Raw genomic sequence first — 20,038 nt, forward strand, 5'->3', positions numbered from 1 at the left:
GAGTTGGATGAGCTCTGGGAAGACGTGCGAGCAACTCTAGCCATGACATCAGATGTGTTTTCTGTTAATTCAGACAGCTGTAAGATAAGAGTCATATTTTACTTCAAGGGACTGAATAAGTAGATTTTATTTATTTATTTTTTAAATATTATTATTTGTTCTATTTTCAGCAGGAAAATAGTCTTTCAGACAGTGATGGCCTCCATTTTATTCATGAAACAGAAAAACTACAATTAAGTATGTCCATTCAGTATCAAATTTATTTAAAATAAAAACCCAAAAAAAAACCCCACTGAAATCAGTCAGAAAACAAAGGCCTTAAGGTGCTCTGTGAGCTTTAAGACTTTTGTACGGAAGCTTATTTAAGGACACAAAACACCGTCAAGGTTAGGATAAAAACAAATACATTTAACAACAATATTCTGCAATTCTGATTGTAAAATTTGCAGTGAAATGTAATAGAAGTGTTGCTGTACTAGCTAGTCAAGCGTACAGCAACATAAACTGCATGCTGTGTTGGTGTGGTCTTATCCGAGAGTTGACCCGATTGACTGTCAACACCTTCTGTTCAGGCCACCGTAAAGGTAAAGGAGGATTTCTGTCTGATCCACAGAGCATCTGTGTCAGCTATCCCAGAGAACCAAAACATCAACTCACATGTAGTGCTGAGTGAAATGACAATTAGATGAAAAACTGACTGTAAATAATGCTTAGTGCTCCGAAGCATGCTAATACCCATTTCCTGAATTGAATTAACTGGACTTTAACTTAACACACACTGTGATGTGCAAGTGACCTTGTCAGAATACACTTATCTATTTACATGCTGTACCTTTCCACCACCGGAAGCAAGGTGAGGCTTTCAAAACACACCTGCTGCATGCCAGACCCTCAAATTAGAACGGAAGTGTGGAAATAAGAATCAGCAAGCAGGATGAAAGACACTAATGGAAACACGCTTTCAATACCTTCTCTGAATATGTCACACAACACCTTGCAATGTCTTTTTTTTTTCCCTTTGGTAATTCATTTATTTATCTTTCCTTATCGCTGCTTTCTAAAAATATTACCTTTAGACTCAATATAAGGTGTGAAAATACAGAATAAGATGGACCGAACGAGATGAAAAGAGTGAAGAGGAATTTTTGAAAAATAGGACAACTTTGGCACCATTTATTTGTTAGATTTCTTGAAATGAATTTAGGTGTGCAAAAAAAAACTATTTAATGCAATATTTAAATATTAAAGCCATGGTTTTTAATATTTATTTATTAAAATAATAAATATAGAAGATATGCATGCTCCTTTACTTATCACAGGCCCATTAGCATCCAGATCTGAATATATCCCCTCGGACAAATATGACCTCAGTTGAGCTAATGAGAAGAGGATAAGACAGAAGGGTGTGTGTGTGTGTGTGGGGGTGGGGGGGGGGTCTTTCAGCTAAGTGAAGTCAGCTGAATCAAAGTTAATTTAATCAGAACTTTATCATGATCTCACTGACAAACTGTCGCTTGACGCAGCTCATCAAAAATCCATTACATGCCATTTGGCTGCGTACGGTGTCCTCCTCATAAAGTGGTGGGAGGCGAGGACAGACAACGGTATCTACCAACAAAGTTACTGTTAATGTGTTGCTGGTGGTTTTAGGAAGGCTTAACTTGTTCAAATGATGACATTAGCCCTTTGAGAAAAGGTTGAGGCTACACTTAATAACCACACATTCAGATAGCATCTGAAACCCCACAAAGTTTAAATCTGAAGTGGCCCTGAGGTATGTCGGATTCGGCAGTAGACGTTTAGGTGTTACGCGGCTGGAGAACTTATAAAAATTCATTCTTATTAACACAAACAAATAACGCCATTTAACCAGGAAACATTGCGGATCAGTTCACTTCATGTGTGCCGTAATTCATGTACCAACGTAAAGGTGTATTCTCTCCTTTATTATTCTAAAAGCAACAAGGTTAATGTGCCTGAATTACAAACGAGGCTTCCAACGAATCCCCTTCTAGTGCTTCAAGTAGTTTTCAGCTATTTAATCTGCAGCATTTAAAGTGAAAGTAAGACCGAGTCAGAGACGTAGAGTCTTCGCAGATCAATGAAAGGAAGATGCCATTCATATGTCGTCTCTCAGAGATGGAAAGACCAAAGAAAGCTGGAGAAAAGAAGGGAGATGGCTCCTAATTTGATTAAGAGCAGATTAAGCTCTTCTAAATTTAAATGCACTTTCATATTCCTCGAACGGAGCACTTTCATGGAGCAAACGTCAATAACTGAGTGCCATTACATCCAATTATCCAGAGCTGCTGGCAAAAGTCCCCTCTTCCTGCAAACAATGAACAGAACTTGCACAGACAGTTTACCTACTAGATTCACAAGAGAAAAATCTTTCATAACCAAATAAAAGTCAGACTGCCGTCGACTAGACACCTGCCAGCATGTGAGATGTCCTGGAAACTAGGGGATGTACAGTAATAGCCATTTACTAGTTATCAACACGGTGGATAGATTTAGTTTCTTTGTGGTCTGTAGATCTCTCTCATGGAATTCACATGTTTGTCTGGTATTTGATGGTCTGTCTGAGGAGGTCACAGCAACAAGCGCAGATCATGACAAACATCATAGTGTCTCTCATTTAATACAAAGAAAAGCAGCAAGACTTCCAACCATTTTATATTCTTATATTTTCAGACAATGTGTTTCAATCAGTTTAATGATGATAAGGAGAAAGAGACAAGAACCATGAGGGCAGAGCATTCAGGCAATGTCAGAAACAGTTCAGCATAAACTATTACACATGTATCTGCAACAGTTCAGCATAAACTATTACACATGTATCTGCAACCATTCAGCATAAACTATTACACATGTATCTGCAACCATTCAGCATAAACTATTACACATGTATCTGCTGTTACGGCTGCCTGTATTGTTTTTCAGTTTACTAATTCTGAACCTTCAGCTGGGATTCCTGCTCAAACACAACTCTGATTGCTGCCTCCTGGCTGGGATTGGTCCTTCATGTCACCTGCTCATCTCCACCCTGCCCATTGGATAATTGGAACTCCGGACTCAGCTGACTCCACTAATCACCAGGACTTAAAAGACACCAGGAGTCTTTCATTCAACGGCTACCACTGGCTCAGTCGTGGTCTGCCCTCAGCCTGTGTTGTGGCTCTAACGTGTTGTAGTTCTGGAAGGACTTTTTGACTTTGTATAAAATCCAGTCCTGTTGTGTCTGTTAGTTTTTGTTTTGGAATAGTTAAACCAATGCTGTATTTTGTTGGATAACCACTTTACGGGCTTGTTTTGCTTTTGGTTTGGCTATTTTGAGGCCATTCTTGGCCTATTCTTGCCTTGTCTTCCTCCTTGGACAATAAATCTGTCTTGGTCCACATGTACACCTGGCCACAGGTTTTTCTTTTGTGCGGCTCAATTGCCCTAGCAGAGTCTGGGTCGTAACAAAGTGGGGGCTCGTCCGGGATATTCTACTTTACCTTATTGTGTTCTGTCGGCGTGGCTCTGGATTTTGTTTTAAGTGGTGATTATGATGGCTACGTCCTTCAATTTGGAACGGTTCCTTGAGGCTCCTTCCTGTGTGGCTCTTGACTTGTGCCGCAAGGCTGATCTTATGCTGATTGCGGGTCATTTCAATCTGTTGGTCCTGAAACAGGCCACCAAGAGCCAGATTAAAGCTCTACTGGTGGAACAGTTGGAAGCTTTCGGGGTGCTAAAGGTGTCTGCAGGAACCGCAGCTGTGTGTGAGGGCACTCTGGCTAGGGGTGACCCAACGAATGGGGAGAAGGTACTACATCCTCAGGGGGAGGTGGAACCGCTCCCTCAGACTCCCAGCGCAGTTACTGCTGAGGTGGGTTCAGGGGTTGGTAAACAGGCAGGTGTGCCAGTTACTCTTCCCCGATATGATCCGCTCCTCTCTGACAGCAGTACTGGAGCCCATGGTGAGGCTCGGTTGAAGGTTCGCTTGGCTCGACTGGAGCTGGAGGCCCGTGAAAAGGCCCAAGCTCGCCAAGCTCAACTGGATTTTGAACTGCGAAGGCTGGAAATTGAAGCTGACAAAGCTGTCAGGCTGCGTAGGCTGGAGCTAGAGGCTCAAGCCCAGGCCCAAGACCCTTCTGTCATGACTGAACAGGCAGCTCCTTCTGTTTCTACTGCATTTGATGTGAGCAAGTGTATCGCCTTGGTGCCTGCTTTTCGTGATTCGGAGGTTGATTCGTACTTTGCTGCATTTGAGCGCATTGCTGGCGCATTGAGTTGGCCGCGAGCTGTCTGGCCTCTGTTGCTACAATGCAAACTTACTGGAAAAGCACAGGAAGTTGTTGCAGCCCTTCCATTGAAGGACAGCTTAAACTATGACATGGTCAAGGCTGCGGTTTTGCAAGCCTATGAACTTGTGCCTGAAGCATACAGACAGAAATTTCGACAGCAGAGAAAAGCTGCTGATCAAACGTACGTTGAGTTTGCCCGAGAAAAGAGCTCACTCTTTGATAAATGGTGTGTTGCTTCTAAGGTTTCTGATTATAACTCCGAGAGAACTCATTTTGGTTGAGGAGTTCAAGAAATGTTTGCCTGATAACATTGTGCTTTACTTGAATGAACAGAAAGCGTCAACGCTTTCTTCTGCTGCATTCTTGGCAGATGAGTACTGTCTTACTCATAAGATGTCAAAACCTGCTGAGTTGTTTTGTTCTTCTTATGTGACTCTGAAAACTCCTGCAACATCTGTTAAACCTTCTATGACAACTGATACTAGAGAATGCTTTTACTGTCATAACCTGGGTCATCTTTTGGCTGATTGTCCAGCCTTGAAACGGAAAAACCAAAACAAACAAAAAGGGGTTGGGTTAGTGCAAGCGCAGACCTGCCGCAGAGGTGCTGATGAAGGTAAGACAACAAATCAGATTGAGTCATGTTTTTCTCCATTCGTATTTAACGGATCTGTCTCATTAACAGGGAGAACAGAGGATCAGGTACCGATCCGCATTCTCAGAGACACAGGTGGAACTCACTCTTATTCTTACCAACGCGTTGCCCTTCTCCTACCGCTCATCCTGTGGGTACAATTTAGTTATCAGAGGGATTGAAATGGGAAAGATGCTCAGACCAGTCCATCGTGTTTACATTCAGTCTGATCTAATAACCGGGTTTTTCCCTGTTGTCACTTGTCCAGAGTTCCCTGTTTCTGGTGTTACCATGATAATGGGTAATGACGTGGCGGGAGGTCGGGTTATGCCAGACCAAGAAGCTGTAGAAAACCCCCTCACCACTGTTAGTTCTAACCCATCTGATGCCAGCCTTAAAGTTCTCATGTTGACCCCTGAACAGTTGGCGGCTGCAAAAGGAACAGATAAGATGGCAAAGGTTCATCCAGCCACACCTCGGGTAAAGAGAAAGTGTGTGAATGGCTGGTGTTCTGTGAGAAGAGACCTAAAGATAGGTGATCAGGTCTTCGTTCAGTTACCCACTGAGAGCTCAGCTGCATCTGTACCTGTACAGGTATCATGCAACACTCCAAATGGAGAGAATGCTGTCAAACCTCCAAACCATTTGTCTGTTCGTCTCCCAAACTCCACTATGTTAAAACCTCTAGCCACCATAATGGAGCATCTAAAATCCGAAAAGAAACGTGATCCTGTAAAGTTAAGTAATGATCATTTGCATCTCTTTGATGTTCCAACACCTGCCACCTTAAAATACTATGTTCAGCGTACTAGGCCTCTAAAGCGACCTCTTTATGTTAACCCTCTGTTTTTTACCCTTGGTGTACTACCACAATCAGCTCCTCATGCGGTGGGCTCTGCTGCTCCAGGATTACCCCCTGGACGTACGGTACAAAATGGGAATTGTGAATGTGTTTGATGATGCCGTATTTTGAGTGTGAGTATACACATTTAGTTGTTTGTTGTGACTGTTTGTTTTACAAAACCTTGGCTGGGTTTTGTATTTTCAGGGGGAGAGTGTTACGGCTGCCTGTATTTTTCAGTTTACTAATTCTGAACCTTCAGCTGGGATTCCTGCTCAAACACAACTCTGATTGCTGCCTCCTGGCTGGGATTGGTCCTTCATGTCACCTGCTCATCTCCACCCTGCCCATTGGATAATTGGAACTCCGGACTCAGCTGACTCCACTAATCACCAGGACTTAAAAGACACCAGGAGTCTTTCATTCAACGGCTACCACTGGCTCAGTCGTGGTCTGCCCTCAGCCTGTGTTGTGGCTCTAACGTGTTGTAGTTCTGGAAGGACTTTTTGACTTTGTATAAAATCCAGTCCTGTTGTGTCTGTTAGTTTTTGTTTTGGAATAGTTAAACCAATGCTGTATTTTGTTGGATAACCACTTTACGGGCTTGTTTTGCTTTTGGTTTGGCTATTTTGAGGCCATTCTTGGCCTATTCTTGCCTTGTCTTCCTCCTTGGACAATAAATCTGTCTTGGTCCACATGTACACCTGGCCACAGGTTTTTCTTTTGTGCGGCTCAATTGCCCTAGCAGAGTCTGGGTCGTAACATCTGCCTTCAAAGATCTAACACCATTGTAGCTGTTTTTGCAGAATCGTTTTGCCAACACGCTACTTCACAAAAGACAAAAAGTGAAACTGTGTTTTCTGAGGCTCTGACTTAGTTCTGCAAAACACATACTGATAACCCATTAATGACAGCATTAAATAAAAGGGAAGCTGTAGTCATGGCCTTATGATGAGTCAGAAAACTCCATTTAGTTTCATATAATATCATAAGTACCTAAAAAATGGACATCTTTGTGATACATTTCACAACTAATGTCTGCTGCTGTCATTAACCCAGGTTCTCTCTGTGGGGACTACACCACTCCACCAAATTACACAAATATAGCTAGGTCACAATTGTTGCTTGTTTTATCTTTAACAGAGCTAAAATAAAAAGTGCTTAACCTATCTCACTTCATTTTACACAACTCAGGCTTTCACAATTGGGAAGTTTTACCTCATAAATCAATCAGAGTGCAAATAATTATGTAATTAGAAGTCCTTCATTTCAAATTACAGGAACATGAACAGATCATTTTTGCTGCAAATGCAACAGATCTCACTGGTGTTACTGGTCCATTGTTCTGCGCCGTAAAACAGCAGCAAGTGTTGAGCGGAAACATAGTGTGGAAAGGCATATAAGAAGATCTTTAAATTACATATTGAGAAGATGTTTCTCCTCAATATTTATAGTCATTCACTGAACCAGGCAGGGATATCAGACCAAAATCTGCGTCTGATTCAAGTTTTGAATCAGAGGTTACAGTTTCCTTAAAAAAGGGAGGCTTAAAAAGCTACAGATGATAAAGGTGAATGATGAAGGTGTCCAAACTGTCTTAATAGTTGCTGTTCACACATGGATTTCACAGTGCGAGATTATTCACTGGAGACACATTCCCATTGCTGGAATGACATCTGGGGAAAGCATACAAGATGTGTGCGTTGATGCAAATATACACTGCAATGGTTGTGTTTGGTTCCCAGTGCAATGAATGACAATGAAAGGCTGGTTTTTTCCAGAGCTAAAAGATCTGCCCAGTTAGACTTACAAACAGGTCAGTGGATATTATTCTCACTATTCTTTGCGAGGCTTGTTTAGATCAACAAATCAGTTGATTGTTTGTAATGATCAACTGATTTATCTCTAAAAAAAATAACTGTGTTGAATTAAAACTAGAATTTAAACAAAAATCAAAATGTGAAGCAGAAGCAACAGTGTGCATTTAATTGCTGGCTTTTACTGCTATTTACCAAAAAGATGATAAATTTGATTAAATCTTTCATTTGATAAACTGGAGTAAGCTGACTTTAGTCAGTAAAAAAAAAAAATGTATTAGCTACAGTTGCCATTAATGTGTAGATATTATCGTTAATTTAAAAGCCTCTCATTTACCCAAACAAGCAGCTTCTCAGACATGTGAGTCAAGCTGCTTTGGAATTTTTCCACATACATAAACTATTTCCTTCAGAGTTTAAGCCACAGATTGTGACTTTTGACAGCAGCGGCTGTGACCTCAGAGTGGCGCTCTCAGACAGACTCCCACAGAAGGTTCACATTTGCCCTCAAAATAATACAGACCATGTTCCTGTTGTCCGGTATAAATGTTGACCTACGTCTTTCACTTCAGCCTGCTATAAACCAGGCTTAACCCCTGTCACCATGGCGACCAGGTCTTGGGAACTCTGTCACCACAGAGACTCTATCACCTTGACTTCCTGGCTCTTAATATGCCAGTGTCATTCAACAAATGCTTCCCGTTGTGTATGTTTTTTTTCTTAAAGACTTTGTTTTCTCAATAAGTTTCTGCGTTTAGTCTCCAATATCTGTCGTGCATTCACACACTTGTAAACATACACACATATCCAAATGGTACACAGACTAAACCTGTGCTGTGTGACCATAAAGTCGGAGACAAAGCACCAGATAAGAATCTGTCTGTAGGTTTGTCAACATCAAAACAGGAAAACAGTTTCTAGTAAATAGTTCTCATACACACTCACACACATAAACACACACAATACTAAAAACACAGACTAAATGTAGTAAATAAAGATATGTCTCTGTTCCCACACACACAGTTCCCACACACTCCTGGTACTGTATGTGCAAATACACACATACGCAGGGAACAATACTGAGAGAATCAAAACGCAGGAAGTTTTTTTTTTAGAAAGAGAGAAAAAGAAACGAGTGCAGTAAGTGAGAAAGGAGGGCGGAAACACGGAGAGGAGTGTGAGAAAGGATTAACATCAAACGGTGTTACCAGGGAGGACAGAGAGAGCAGGGACAAGGTGAGAGGAGGAGGTAATGTGGAGGGATTCTGAAGGACAGAGAGCGAGTCGTATTCAGGCCGTCACGCGGCTGCAGAGTGCTGCTGATTGATTGTGGGAAAGGAAAAAAAAAATTTTACAATCTGCTCTATCTATCATCAATTACTCTGCACGTTTCCTCCACACATACACGCACAGCTAAAATAATACAGCTCAATGTGTGGACAAGCTGCCCATTCATCAAAGAGTCCACGCAGGCTTTATGTGCTTTCCCCTCACGCTGCTCCTCCACTGAAAAATATCAAACATTTTATAGGTCTGACATCCACATTTTAGAGTTTACACAGCATTTTTACTTTGGGAGGAGCAGCAACACTGCAACACAAATATAGTTCTATACATTTAATCTCCCACATACATATAATAATAATAATAATAATAATAATAATAATAATAATAATAATAATACAGTAACTTTTCTACTATATGGCTTTTATCTAAAAATGATTTTTTACTTAAGTGTGAAGCAGAAGCTCAGTTTAGGTGAGTAACACGAGTCGTCTCATCTACAGTATTTACTCACTGTCCTTTTCTTGTCTTTACTCTTACAGGTTCAACTTGTTTCTTTTCTATTCTGCAAATCTTAAGCCTTCCCTCATTTTTATACAAAGCCAGAATCCAGAAAATGGGTGCAGATTGATTGTAAATGTAAAAGTAGTGTATATGGAAAATAAAAACAGTCTGTACAGCATGAACCCCCTTAGACAACCTTTCTAGTAAATCCTTTCAGTAGCATTCAGTTTTACATCTCTAAGCTTTTCATGGACCTTCCAAGCTTTCCTTTAGATGTTGGTTACCTTTTGCTTTGCTCTCTGTCAAGATGTCAAGAAATAAGATTACAAGACAGTCTGGCTGTTTGAAAGCAAAATATAAAGAAATTTAACTATAAATAGTTTTTTTTTTTTGTTTGTTTTTTTTTAAAGTAGAGTGGCTCATTTCATGACAGCTGGGATAATTATAACTCAAACATATCATGTTCACCTTATTATCGATGACAGCTGTCAGTTATCTCTGTAGGACAGACAGTTCAGTGTGTTTCCTCTTAACAAACCCATCTGTTTTGAGTCAGCTTCAGTTTCAGGTTTACAGACACACGCCTTGCTTGAATGTGGAGAGGGGGAGACTACGACAATCCCCTCATGTATAAACGCTGAAAAATTCAGAAAACGTGGAGATTTCTGTCTAAACTGTCTCAACAGTTGCTGTTCACACATGGATTTCCCAGTGTGAGATTACTCACTGGAGACACATCCTCACAGCTGGAATGACATCTGTTGCAATGATGCATAATATACACTGCAATGGTTGTGTTTGGTTCCCAGTGCAAGTAGAATGACAATGAGGCTCCCCGATTTCTCTTTTTTTTTGCATTGAACGCAGTATTGCATGGGTTTGGATGCGTTGGCAATAACCAGTACTTGTTAGACATATGATGTCTCACATGCAGCCACTCCTCAACGGAAAAATCTCATGGCTCCAGTGAATCTATGAAAACAGCTTATAAATAATGCAACACACTCAGCACACTTAGCTGTTGTTGTTTAGTCAGTCTAACAAAACAGGCTGAAGACAACAATCCCAGATCAACACAAAATAATTATTTACTTTTAAGTCTGGCTGTGTGACATCTCAATCAAATCCTTTAATAGTCTTTAAAAAAAGATGCTGATGACAAACACATTGTAGCAACCACAACATGTCTTTAGCATGGGTGACAACATCTGCAGGCAGCGGACATGACCTCAATACTTTAGTACATATCTGCCTCCCCGTTGCTGCTGCACAGACGTCGGTTGCAAATGACATCAACAGCTCTTTGCCCCTTGTGTAAACCTTTTGGCTCTATTTCATGTATCCACAGCAGACGGTGTGAACCCCATGATTTGGGCTTTAACTGAAAACACATTTAGCGACATTGTGGGTGATTTAGGTAACACTGAATACAAATTCTAATTCAAATGCTATAATCATGTGTCATAAAGGATCCGTCATTTCTCTAATCCCTTCATTTAATTTAAATCCTTCACAGCATCTCACTTGTGTGAAAAATATTGATGACATAGTATCGTTTATAAATGTCTTCCTTAAAAACCAAAACTCAGAAGTGAACTAAAACAATCCTTTTTCCTAAAAAAAACAACAAAAAAATAGATCAATCTCTGTCGTGTTTTTTTCTTTTTCTCCACTCCGCTGATATCCCTCCTCATTCCCATTTTCCCATAAACACAAAACAATCCTTTCATATCCTGAGCTGCCGTGAGAAAAGCACAAGGAAAATGACAAGCGTCCCGAAAAGAGCCAGAGAAATGGTGTGAAAGTGAGAGTGGGGCAGAGGTCATGAAGGGAGAAAGTAGGCAGGAAGGAAGGAGGGCGAGAGTGTGAGAGACAGTGAGAACAAGGAAAGGAGGAAGCAGGTGTTTTCAAATAAACAAAACATGTGAACCGAGTCAGGTGTTGCGTTCAGAGAGGGAGAAAGGAAAGACGCAGGGATTACAGCAGATGGACAATGAGGGCAGGATTAGAAACTAAAATATTAATTCAACTTTATAATTGATAAACGTCTGGTTGAAGATTTGATGCCAACGGGGAGGGCAGAAGAGTTTTTGTAACCGCTCATATAAAAACACACTTAACATTAACTTTAGACATGTTTTTGAGGAGAAACATAATGGAATAAAGCCTATTAAAGAAACATTTAAAATTCCATCATAAGATTACAATAAAGTCAGCTCAAAAACATTTTTGTTTCAATTTATTAATAGTATTATATTGTTCCTTTTCCCTTCCAACCTGCCTTGCCTGTCTTCAGATTATCTGGCTCACTGTAGCACAATGTGTACAAATCTCTGGTGTGTGCATCAAAACACGGATGACTGAAAGTAACAAAAGTAAAAGGGAGTAAATATATGTAAAATATGTAAAAAATATATGTAATTTGATGAATTTGATATAAAAATAAATACAAAATCGTGTTTCATCATTTACCCTGTGTTAAAGTAATCATTTACATTTACAACATAAAATCTGCCATTTTGCCTTTCAGAAAGTCACATAAGAATAACACAAATTAAAATATGTGAATGATTAGAAACTATTAACGGAAGTAATAAATATGACGTTTTCATCCATCAATCCATCCATTTTCTTGCTTAATTCCTCCTGATCCAATTCAGGTTTGCAGCATTGCTGGAGCCAATCCCAGCTGCTCTGGAGCAAGGGTCTGGGGGTGCACCCTGGGCAGGTCACCAGTGTGATCAGTTGCCAATATCAGTATTATTAGCTTGCAAGCAAAATACATAATTGATGGATAAAATGACTAAATGTGGTCCGCACCATGAAGTGGTCATCTCTGCAGCCTCACAGCAAGAAGGTTGTTGGTTCTAGCCTCAGCTAGGGGGAAGTTCAAACAGTGGCCTCTCTCTGTGGAGTTTGCATGTTCTCCCTATGTATGTGTGGGTTCTGTCGGGATCCTCCAGTGATACTGAAACTTCCTCCCACCTTCCAAAGGCATGCATATTAGGTTAAATGATTACTCAAATTTCTCTCAAGGATTGAGTGTGAATGTGACTGGTAGGTTGTCTCTCTGTGTTGGACTAGAGGCCTTTCCAGACTGTACCCTGCCTCTTGTCCAATGATTGCTGGGATTGGCACCAGCTTCCCAGTGACCCTGAATTGGACTAAGAAGTTAAGAAAGAAAAAAAAAAAATGTCTGACATCAAAATGCAACAAAATATACCAGAAAGTGACACCCTTCTCCAATGAAGTCATATGTCAGAACACAGTCTGACTCATACTGAGAGAGGCAATGTTAAATGCAACTTGAGGGATTATAAATAATAAATAATAAATAACATATTCATGATTAATCATGAGATAAAATACAATGGAGGTGAATATAATGATATAATCTCACACATACAAAACTGCTCTGAAACACTCAGCCACTATTATTAGAGGAACAAAGGGCTCAGTCTTCTTGAACACAAACATTACAGCTTTTTCAATAAAATATTAAATGGACTGAAAATGCTCCTTTTTGTGATACTTTTTGTGTGCAAAATGTACTAGGTAAAATTCTAAGAAACAGTTTTCATGAGCTTAACTTCCTGAGCTATTTAACAGTCACACTGTTGTATTAAACTGGATATTTATTCTGCTGTACTGGAAGAGCAGAGGCCCAAGCTTTCCTTTCAGAGCTGCCAAGTACTTACACATAAATGTCACGCCAGCAGAAGCTCATTCTAAAGTTTTATATTAATGCAAACAGCTTTATGGGCTGCTTCTCTGCAGTGCACAGTGTCAGCAGATCTGTTTATGGCATTTTACACGAAAAAAAATACAGCCTTAATGATGGATTATCCATTTTGCTATGCATGTTCTGTATAAGTTAGTATCATTCCTTGCAGCTGTTTTTAATACAACAGTATTGTAGCTTGTAGCTTTTCAGGAAAACAATTAAAAAAAAGCACAACTTCTGGTAAATTAAGATGAATATATTGTTATTTATGGAGGTCATGGAAAGCAGCTCGTGACATTTGATTTACAAGTTTTCATGTGGATATCGGTAAAACCTAGTGCTCTAAACATTGCTGAGATAATAGGGAAAAAATAAAAAGAAAATAAATAAAAACACACACCATCTTGAGCTATCTGATGAAAGCAACTGTAGCCAACATTTATGATAACAGAGTGGGAAAAAAATAATCATTAAGAAGTGAGGACATGATGAGAGAAAAGAAGTGAGTCATAGCGTTTCTCAGCAGCAAGAGATGCTGGAGCATTAATCACACACCAGACACACAGTCTCCTGTACCCAGACAAATGAAGATACGAGGTATGAAAGCTGCACGGACAAGGTCATGGTTAAAGGAGTGCCTTGTTGAATGAAACAACGATGCTGACTGAACTGCTGAAGAAAGAACAACATCGGGAGGCAAAAAAAAGAAAAACAATCCCATGCAACAGTATTTGAAAAAGGACTATGAGTTACAGTGGGTTTTACTTTGCACACACACGAACAAATCAGCTTAATACTGAGTGGCTGAGTTGTCTTCTCAGCTCATTTAACAAGAAAATGCCTGATGTGATCTTAAATGTGACCATGACATTGCAAACAGGCTGAATTCCCCACCATCCATCCTATCTGCAAAAGGTGGCATTTAAATTGCATGAGGCTTGTATGTGCACACACACACACTCACATACGCACACACAGCTGCTTCTAGTCAGCAGAGTTATGCAACAGCACTGCAGTAAACTAGCTGCCTCTTACTGAGACGCAGAGAGAAACAGGAGAAGCTAGCATCATAAAAGAAATGGTTTAAATGTCGAAAATTTATTTCTTCTACACTTTTTTTAAAGCCTCTGTGGTAAGATACAATAATATTTAGCAATATGCAATTAACAGCAGGGAAGTTGGTCTCCAGATGGGACTAAAATATCAGTCACAGGAAGCTCCAACCGACCAAAGAGGAAATCAATAAAGCCAATCAGCAGTGATCAGTTGCTGTTATGTAATCACATATACAATAGGCAGGTCACAGCATAAGGAGGGATTAAAGTTATTTAATTAGTTTAAAATGTCAGAAATGTGTATGTTTGCTTGGCAATGCAGAAATTTGAAACCAGTTTTTCCTCAACTTATCATCACAGTTTTAACATTAGCAAACAACTTTAATAAGGTAGAGTAATATGTCCATTGATTTAAATGGTCTACTGACCACAGGCCACAAGTGAAACTGTCAGACTGTAAAATCTTACATTGACCAACCTGCAGCATTAATCCCTTTTACCAGGCAGTACGGGCAGCAAACGTTATGTAAACACAACTGGCACCATTTTTAGAAGACTGCCAAGCTATGCACACTGACTGAGAAGGCCGTCTGGTACTTGTAAGAGTAAAAATAGATGTATCATTGCTGTGCTTCATTTCTGCTGCATAAAGAACAGTAGAGTCGCAGCAGAGAATTTTGTTAATACTTGCAATACAATTTGCGATATGGTCTCAAATATATGAGGACGTCATTTATCAGCTAAGGTGGAGGCCCTTTTTCCATGTCATTTCTCTGGTTGTTAGCTAGATTATATAAAAACCCCCAAGCTTAATTTCTTAAATATATTGATGGAAAGGTTTTTTTTTAAAAGCACAAGTGCACCCATTAAATCTTTTATGGATCAGTAGGAGCATTTTGTGTGCTGAGGGGTAGAACATATTCAAAATCAGTATAATACTACTTACTCCTAACCACAGTGTTACTAAAATGACTACTAATGCAGGCATTAAACTAAAGCTATATTATGATGAGAAACAGGTTGTATGTATGATTCCCTGAGATAATTTGGCTACTTTACCATTTTTGATCAGACTGCAGACATCCGCCCGAACAGCAGGACTGAGAATGAATAAATAATAATCTGCCCTCTCTTTTTATTTGCAAGTTGCTGCTGTCATTTTCTAAACTTCCATTAACACCAGTACAAAGTGGATCTGACAAATATCTGACAAATATCAGCAACTACTGCAGATCTGATGTTTTGTTTAAAAAAAAAAGGGGGGGGGGGGGGGGGAGGGGGGGGGGGGGGAGACACACCTGACTACTTTTTCCAAGTTGCTTTGATTGAAAAAAGATCCAGCAGATTCAAACATAATTTCATTTTAAAAAGATCACACGCCACTCATTAAAATGGTTGGCATCAAAGTAAATGTTCAGTATACCAGAGTTTTAAATCTACCGTTTATGACTTTCCATCACTGGAGATTTCCATAGTAACAAGGTGTAACTGTGTTTCCTGTGGAAGATGGGATCCGAACCAGAAAGTAATACAGTGTTGGTGTAATTACATTCCCTGAATTAAGGGGGAGACAAAGTTTTCATATTGCAGAAATCTTTATGCATTCAAAGCGTTGTTTTCCTCTCAGCTTTCCCACTGATGGGATCTCCACAGTGAATCCTTGGCTTACAACTATCAAGCTTGTGTGGAAGCCCTATTTGTATGGTTGTAGTTCAGCATACATTTTATGTCAGATGCAATTCATGATGCAACGCTCTGCATTGATTTGGGCTCGGGACCAGCCCTCATAGAACACTTGTGTCCCCCTTGGGGCTGCAGAGTAAGGGAGCAGGACTTGACCCGCCAACCAGCAGGTCACAGGACAACCGGTTCAACCATTGAGCCACTGCCACCCCATTTATTCAGACAAAATACCTGTTATTTTAATAATACTTTGGGGTAACAGCAACACTGCCCAATACTGCATGTCAACTTATGCTGGGGTCAGTTTACAGAGCAAACCCGTCTCTGTTCGTATTTAATCACACAAATGGGCTTAGATGTCAGATAAATAAAGAGCTGGGAGCTTTGATTCTTTTCTAAAAGCAGATTTTATGTTTCTGACAGAAAACTTAGCACATTAGTCACTACAGTCACACACACACACACAAACAAACAAGTTAATATGGCACTTTATTTTAAGGCTTTTGAACTTTAATTACTCCCACTTTTGTCATTTATGTGAGTGCACAAGACTGGGCTGTCACTATTGATCCATTCATCTTCTCATAAATATTCTGTCAAAGTGTCACTGAGTGACAGCAAATGTGGTTCTTCTCTCCACACACACACTTGCACACAAACACACAATTGCCCTGAGGCTAGCCATTACTGATGTGCTCGCTGGCTTCTGTTTGTCATGCTGTTTGGTTTTATAGATTTTTTGGTCACTTCTGTCACTTTGACTGCAGCGTACTCCAGCCTAAGTGGTTTTGTGTAGTACAAAAAATACATAGATATCATTATTAAAAACATAAAGAATGGGGGAAAAAGTGCTGTATTTATTTTTCAATAACCACACACCAAACCTTTTCAGAAACGCATGTTTTCTGGCTTTTATCGTAAGCATACCTCTTCTCAAGAAAAATGTAGATCTTTTATTCCTTAAAAGAGCTGTAATAATAATAATAATAATAATAATAATATAGTTTATCTATTTATTTTATCTTTGCTCTTATTCAAACATGTGTTGTATGACTACATCATTCAAACTGCATCAGCAAGAATGAATCATTTATTCAGAGGCTATTTTATATCCCTTCAGCTTTGCGTTGGTGTCACTGTTGAGTTGCAATTCTGTAGACGGACTGCAGGAGAAGCGTTAATACACTCTGGGTGCTTTGTTTACAGCCAATGTATTTGCATATTGGGCTTCCTGGAAGTCATGAGCATCTTATTAAACAAAACATCCGAGTGCTTGATAGCCAAAATGACTAACCTATGCAGGCAGATACTTGAGAAAACAACCTCTCTCTGTATCTATATGGTGTTTGATCAGACACCCTTTCTTTTTGTCTTTGATCACCTGAGAGCCTGTTTGTTTTCACTGTTTTCACCTCCCTCTGGCGGGAGGGGTTAGAACAATGTGCTGACAAACAAATGCACACAGACTCACATATCCAGTTCAGCATTCCTAACATATCTTACATTAATAGCACACACGTACCCATTTCATCGCCTGCTGCATGGAACATTGGCACCCATATGAGCTCACTGGACATGGCTTTGTCTTAAAGGCTGAAGAATTTGCTGACTCAGCATCACAACAGCAAAAAATGACCCATGACAGCAACCTGTGCTGCGCTTATGATGATGGCACAACTGCTGGCAACCGTGCAGTAATTTTACGCCAATATCCTGCAATGAAATCGTGGTGATATTGGAAAACAGCAGGTTTGTAAGCTTGTGTGAAGGATACATTTTAATAAATAACTTTAAAGCAGTGACGACTGTAGGTACTATAAATAGGAGACTTTAAAGCCGCCTGGCAAGAACTTAATTCACACCTTCGACAGCATCCGTTTCTCACTTTCTCCAAAGAAATGTTTCTCTTTCCCACATATTGCACCCTGTTGATTTCTTTCACAGGTCACTAGCGTGAAAATGTAACTTTGTCCATCTGGCCACCTTCTCTGTCCTCCATCCACCCTTTTCCATGAAATGAATGATGTGGTCAGATTATGGTGATTAGTCACAATGACATCAAGCCAGTCATTTATATAACCCCGTATTATGCCGTCTGCAAGGTCATGGGCTAGATTAGACCAGCGAGCATGATGGGATCACTCCGTGGATTAGGATACCTGGCATGCACGTATAAAAACAACCCAAGATCAAGCTGATTTGCTGCACAATAAATAGCACTGAGATGCACCATTCCGCATGATGCGCCACAAACTGGGAGCTAATGCGAAACAAGCTATCATTTAGCTGCTCTGATACATGTGAAACTAGAACCAGGCAGGGTGGAGGGGGGGCATCCCAGAAAAGAGATCTGCTAGCACAGCTAATGTGCAGACTGTAAGTGGTGGCAATGTCACCTTTCACAGCCTGCTGTCAGTCCTGAAAGGGTTTTCGCACGATCATGCAAAAAAATAAAGCAACTTAAATGTCGTATAACTTAGGGTGAAGTAACATGAAAGAAGTAATACATCTTTTTTTGTAAGCAAACAGTAAGCATATTGAGTGAAATCTACTGAGGTTAGTGTGAACATGGGAATATGATGAGGGGCACCTTTCAGCCATACAACCTCAATAAGCAGAAGGGCATTTCCTGTTGGATTGTGATAATCTCCTTAAGTGAACCCAAGAAAGCCTTCCAAAGCAGGCTAACAATGCTTCAGAGCTGCCAGGGCTCCAGTGTTTTGGTTATGGCACCGATGGTAAAACTACATCCAAAGCAAGTCGGTCACAGGAGCAAATAAACAGATTATAAATGAAAAACTCTTTGAGCTAAAAAGAATCCTTTGTGTCACCTTTACACTGCTCCGCTCCCGAGACTCAGCTTTGCACTCAATATGACCTGCGCGCCAGCAAAACTTCTTTTTCAGCTTGTTTGTTTGTATTTCTTGAAATATTTTTTTTAATTTTTTTTATCCATACAGTGGTATGGATACAAGCTGCTGTTAAGCAAACTAATCTGTTTCCAATTTAACAGTAAATACAAAGATAGATGATATAGAGGAGCTTCTGCTGCAAAACTGAGGGTAAAGCTGATTTGTATTGAGGACTATTTAAATTTTTAAAAAAGCAAATATTTAATAAGGGCGTGAAAGTAAATACAATGACTTGAGAAAGATTTGCAGTCCCCACAATGAGTTATTTGAATTCTTCAAAACATTTTATGTTCATTCATTCATTTAAATTCTGTCCGTCTCAGAGTATTTCACTGTGATTCAGAGCTTCTGTATCTAATAAAATCCCTGCTTTGACATATGTGCGATGCTGTCATAGATAACTCCAACATCAGTATGGATAATGATGGGGTTTTTGCCATCTTCTTTCCTTCTAATTTGCTTTAACAGCTCTCTCTGGGTCACTGACTTCAGTTCAGAGAAAGCTTGTTACGTAATGTTCTGTGTTAAAAAACAGCAACATCGCACACTGTCTGCTCTCGTCGCCTCCTCTCCTGCTTCATGTTCCCCTGGCTCTTTCCTTACAAAGGTCTTCCTTGTGCTCCTCTTTCTCCCTCTAAACTCAATCCCTCCTTTCTCACCTTATCATCTGACTTAATCCCATTTGTACCTCTGTCTCAATGTCTCCTTCAGTCTTATCTCACTTTTAGCTGCATCAACTCACCAGGTAGTGTTCCCACTGGGGTTGACTTTTAGTCCATTTTATCTGGAGAACAAATGAAAAAAAAAAAGCGACTGCAAAGAAAAGTAAAATGTTCCTTTAAAAAAAAAAACAACCAACAAAAGACCCCTAATTTCTACCAGATGAAGACATATTTGCCACAGTGGCACAGGCTATGGCTTACCTTCAATAATTATTGCAATTAAACTTTGTTGTTTTTATTTTTAGGTCAGCTCTTATTGGGAAATATCAAAGGCAGGGTGATTGAAAATATCTTCAAAATTAGGTGTAATTGAAGTGGTTTGATGCTGACAGACCAATATTGAAATATTGTTTATTCAAAGGCAATCAAATGTTGATAAATGCAATAATTTATTAAAACACCATGTTTACATTGAAATATATTGTTAATACGTGTTATTACAGTCTGACACTGTTAAAAGTGTCAAAGGTTTCTAAATTATTTTTCAAATTTGAAGATAAGCTTCTTGTTTGCTACTTTAGTCCACAGCTTTATGGTTTTGCTCAAATTTAGTGCTCCTAAAGCCTCTTTTTC

General features: G+C 39.7%; 1 protein-coding gene across 1 annotated transcript in view; it reads right to left on the reverse strand.

The window, feature by feature from the left end:
- slc45a4a (solute carrier family 45 member 4a) overlaps positions 1-20,038 on the reverse strand; it is a 59,543-nt gene that overhangs the window by 14,653 nt on the left and 24,852 nt on the right. The gene's annotated exons all lie outside the window — the stretch shown is intronic.

Source organism: Telmatherina bonti (genome assembly GCF_933228915.1).
Source record: "Telmatherina bonti genome assembly, chromosome: 19".
Taxonomy (NCBI): Eukaryota; Metazoa; Chordata; class Actinopteri; order Atheriniformes; family Telmatherinidae; genus Telmatherina; species Telmatherina bonti.